The sequence below is a fragment of the Taudactylus pleione genome, unplaced genomic scaffold (assembly GCF_031769625.1).
Source record: "Taudactylus pleione unplaced genomic scaffold, aTauple2 ptg000099l, whole genome shotgun sequence".
NCBI classification, from domain to species: Eukaryota; Metazoa; Chordata; class Amphibia; order Anura; family Myobatrachidae; genus Taudactylus; species Taudactylus pleione.
The window spans coordinates 3,594,022-3,599,017 of NW_028284501.1; the positions used below are offsets into that span (position 1 = coordinate 3,594,022).

The window sequence follows — 4,996 nt, forward strand, 5'->3', positions numbered from 1 at the left end:
CTAATGATACTTTCGGTTTGACCCGCTCTAGGACTGCCTTGTTTGTATTCATTGCTGTCCATGGTAAGCGCAGCATTCGCCTCCAGCACCTCAATTCAAAAGCGTCGATTCACTTGCGATCTGCCTTCATGAGTGTCCAGGTTTCGCATGCATACATAAAGATCGGAAAAACAATTGCATTAACCAACCGTGCTTTTGTTGCGCTGCTGACATTGTTGCTCTTCCATATCTTCGTCATTCCTAGCATAGCATTGTGGCCAAGTGCAATTTGTCGCTTTATTTCAGTAGATGATTCTCCACTGCGATCAATCTTAGAACCCAGAAAGAGGAAGTCTCGTACCGTTATGACTTCCTCATTATCGATTGCAATATGGACTGCATTGTCACTTGCCGTAGTCATTATCTTTGTTGTCTTGATGTTGAGGTACAGTCCCATGCTCTCGCTTTCTTCTTTGACTCCTCTGACCAGATATTCTAGGTCTTTTCTACTTTCAGCAAGCAGAGTTGTGTCATCGGCATATCTTAGATTGTTGATGTTCCTCCCTACAATTTTTACTCCAATTGTAGACTCGTCCAAATTGCATCGTCTTATGATCATTTCGGCGTAAAGATTGAATAAAGATGGCGAGAGAATACAGCCTTGTCGAATGCCTTTTCCGATCTTGAACCAATCCCTGTTGCCAAAAGCTGTCCTGACTGTGGCTTCTTGACTCATGTAGAGCGATCACATCAGTTTCTCCAGGTGCTCCGGAATGCCCATCTGCCGTAAACCTTTCCATAGCTTGTCGTGATCAACACAATCGAATGCTTTGCTGTAGTCAATGAAGCAAATGTTCACGTCCTTTTGATACTCTCTTGTCTTTTCCATAATCCATCGCAGGTTTGTGATGTGATCTCTGGTCCCCCGACCCCTGCGAAATCCAGCCTGCGTGTCTGGGAGCTCCTTCTCTACAAAGTAGGCCATGTGTCTTTGAATAATCTTCAGCAATATTTTGCTTGCGTGCGATATGAGTGCAATAGTCCGATAGTTGCCACATTCCTGTGCATCGCCCTTTTTTGGAAGCGGGACAAAGACTGATCTAGTACAATCTTTGGGCCATGAGTTAATTCTCCATATCTGCTGGCAAAGTGCTGTTAGTGTTGAGACAGGTACCTGCTTGAGTAATTCGGCTTGTAAACCGTCGACGCCTGGGGCTTTCCTGTTTGGTAGTTGTTTTAAAGCCCAGGCAACCTCCTCCTCTAGAACATCAGTTCATACTCGCTTGGGTTTTCCTGGCCGAGGGGCTGATTTTGTCGATTGCCTGCATATAATTCCATTGTGTATTCCTTCCACCTGTGCTTGATTTGGTCTTCGTTCAGTAGGATTTTACCATTCCGGTCTTTGGTCGCTGCTTTGCGTGACGTAAATGGTGCACGTGCCTGTTTCACAAAAGGCAAACCGTTCACGAATGTGGCCTTGCTTGTTTGACTCTTCCAATTTTGTGCACTGTTCATTCCAGTAATGTTCCTTATCTCGTCTCGCTTCTCTCTTAAATTCCGCATTTAGCAATTTGAATTCTATACTATTGCCAGAGGCCTTGGCTGTTCGTCTCTTTCTTGAAATTTCAATCGACGCATCTGATAACCATTGCGATTTCTTTGCTGGTTCTTTGTACAGAACACATTTTTTTGAGTCATCCATTATGATTGCTTTCATTTCTTCCCACAGATCGTCTGGGTCTTTTCTAGTTGTACTCAGCAGTTCGAATCATTTTTTTACCTCTATTCCATATTGTGCTGGAATATTGTTGGTATTAAAACATTGCATTGTAGGCATCCTTTTGATGGTGTTGAACCGGAGTTTCACTTTAGCGACGAGTAGCTGACGGTCAGAGCCACAATCTGCACCTGGGAGTGATTTAACTGCTTGTATTGAGCTCTTTCATTGTTGTTGGCAGAGAAAGTAGTCGATCTGACTGCGATGTTGACTGTTAGGAGATGTCGTTGTGTATAAGCGGCGTTTTAGGCTGTTCAACCCACGTGTTCATGATCAGTAGCCGATTTTCTTGACAGAACTGAACCAGTCGGTCCCCGGCCTCCTTCCGTTCTCCTAATCCGAATTTGCCAGTGACCAGTGGCTCTTCTCCTTTGCCTGCTTTTGCATTGAAATCTCCAGCAATAAAGATGATGTCTTTAGCAAGAATTTGGTCGACTGCTTGTTGGAGGTCTGCATAAAATTGTTCAATATCCTCTTCTGTTGCATCTGAAGTGGGTGCATAAACCTGCAGCAAGGTGATAGTACGGGGTTTCCCATTGAAACGAATGGACATGATTCTGTTGTTGAATGCATTGAACCCCTGAACGGACTTGGCGATTTTTCTTTTTCATGATGACCGCTACTCCATTACGTCTGATGTTGTCATTACTGGAGTAGTAAACTGCATAATCATTGCTGTTAAAGTATCCACTGCCAATCCAGTGAAGTTCGCTGACACCAAGGATATCGATATTTAGACGTTCCATCTCCCTTTTAACGATATTCAGTTTGCCCGTGTTCATGCCACGGACGTTCCATGTTCTGATGTTGTGAGCCTTATTAAAATGCAGACGACTTCTTTCGCTTGAAGCTGCATCAGCATAACTGAGTCCTGACTGCCTTATCCGATCCACATCATAAATGCTCGAGTTACTCGAAGGTCGTTGTTGTTCTTCCCTGATAGCATGTCGGGTGCCTGCTGGCCCAGGGGGCTCACCTTCCAGCACCATATTTGAAAGCAATTGTTTGTGATCCATAAAGTATTTTGGCAGTAATAGTGGAGTAGTTCGCCATTTCTTTCTCCACCCCTCCCCATTTATCCAGGCTTGGGCCCGGCACGTAGCTGTTGACAACTACATGGCTGGGTTATTCTTAGTATAGCATTGTATAAATTGTTGTTGGAATGGGTTCTTGTGATTACCCTGTTTATCCCCTTTGTTATATTGCAAATTCATCCTGCCATATATATATATTTTTTTAACTATTTTTTTTATTTGAACATTACATCAATATACAATAACCAAACATAATATAATACAATAAAGGATATATAAGTGTGTACATATATGCATCTGCAATCACACAGAATGAAATACGAAATTACATAGTGGTATGAACAAACAAAACAGTAGTTCTCTTGGTACAGACCTTACAGTTCAGCCAATATTCTGAAAATTTAGATTACCCAGGATCACCCTAAAGACTAGGAAAGCCAAGGAGAATCCAAAGTCAATAAAAAAAAGTAAGTACTCTAGTAATATGGGAGGGTCATCCAATAGAGTTCTGGTTTCATACCATTCTGTGTGGTGAAGCGAATGTTTAATACGACTCTGGAAATCTATTGACAGTATGGAGATGTACTTTCCCAGGAGTTGAAAAATGTGGCAACTAGTTTGTCTTTATTAATAGTTGTCTAGAACCAATTCATCTGAAATATGTGGTGGATTTTCTGTTTAAATAATCTTAAGGAGGCTGGGGGTGTCAGAATCCACTCCTGTAGAATGGACCTGCGTGCAGCTGCGCTAATTGCTAGCAGCAGTTTTCTGCATCCCTAGGATACTCCCTCTCTGGTATAATGCCAAAAATAGCCCATTCTGCCATAAATGGCAGGTAATTCACCAAGTGATCCATTGAAATTTTTTTTTTTTTTACCTGAATCCAAAAGCGTGTTATTAGAGGACATGCCCAGAGGCAGTGAAAAAGATCTGCCCTAGGTGTTCAGCAGCATTCATAAGAAGTGGACATACCCACCAAATATTGTCTGTGAGGTGAGTAGTAAGCTCTGTGGAATATATTATAAAACAGTTCCTGGTATTGCATTGAAGGGATTAAGCAACATGAGGAGATTAAATTTTTAATTAATAAGGGGCTGTTAAGTTCTGGGAAATTTACGAGTCACTGTTGTACTCCCGTATGGCTAATGGAATGATCCATTGGAGAGCATAAAAATATATAATGGGCAGATATGGCCTTTCTGGTGGCAGGCGGGGATCCCAACAGAACATCTATTGGATTCGACCAATCTATATCTGAGAAACAGTAAATAACAGAGGTGGCGTAGTGCTGCATCTGGAAATAAGCTATTGGGAAGCGTTGAAGAAAAGGCCAGAATTATTTTCCTAATCAAAGCATAAGAGCTTTCTGGCAGATGAATCCACCATCCCTCTGACATTTCTGAGTCCCTTTTGCCAAAGAACTGTAAAAGGGTGAACAGCCTCCCCATGCTGGAAAGCCTCATTATCTAGGAATGTCAAGAATAGAGGTTTATATTCATATAGGTTCGCTTTGCATCTCAATATATGCCATAAATGATATACTGACCAGAGCAAGGGGTTGTCCTTTAATTTCTGATCTATTTCTGCTTCAAAGCAATGAAGAAAGTTCGGTAGATTACTTTCTGATAGGAATTGGGTGTCTAGTGCTGTATTTGTATAAGTGTCACTATTCGAGAGCCAATCTCACAGATGCCTCATTGTAGCGGCTTGGTTGTAGGTTTGAATTTGGGGAAAGTTAAAACGAATGGGGGTATTATGTTGCTGGAGTTTTATCAATGCTATCCTTGGTCTTTTTCTTTTCCAAATCAATTTACCGAATCGACCATTAATTTTAGTCAGGTCTGTGTGACTTATCAGTAATGGTAGGGACTGCATTAAATACAGGAGACATGGGAAGGTCGACATTTTAATTAGGTTCACTCTTCCTAGATAGGAAAGGGTTAAATGAGTCCATCTTTCCAATTCATGTGAGATGGTTAAAATTGATTCCCCTATATTTAACCAGTATAATTCAGAGGTATATTTAGGTAATTTAATGCCCAAGTATGTGCAGTGGTTGCCCATTTGAGCAGAAGTGACGACTCCAAGATGGTCTAATTACCCGTGGTTTTAGATACATGCCCACTCATTTTGAGAGGTTGACTTCAAATCCTGAGCCACTTCCGAATTCACTCAAGAGGTCAAGGATTTTGGGAAGGGAGTTTTT

At 41.7% G+C, this 4,996-nt stretch overlaps 1 pseudogene; it reads right to left on the reverse strand.

Moving 5' to 3' along the window:
- Positions 1 to 1,747: 1,747 nt before the first annotated feature.
- LOC148526405 (protein CFDP2 pseudogene) lies at positions 1,748 to 2,745 on the reverse strand (annotated as a pseudogene).
- Between the last annotated feature and the right edge of the window lie 2,251 nt (positions 2,746 to 4,996).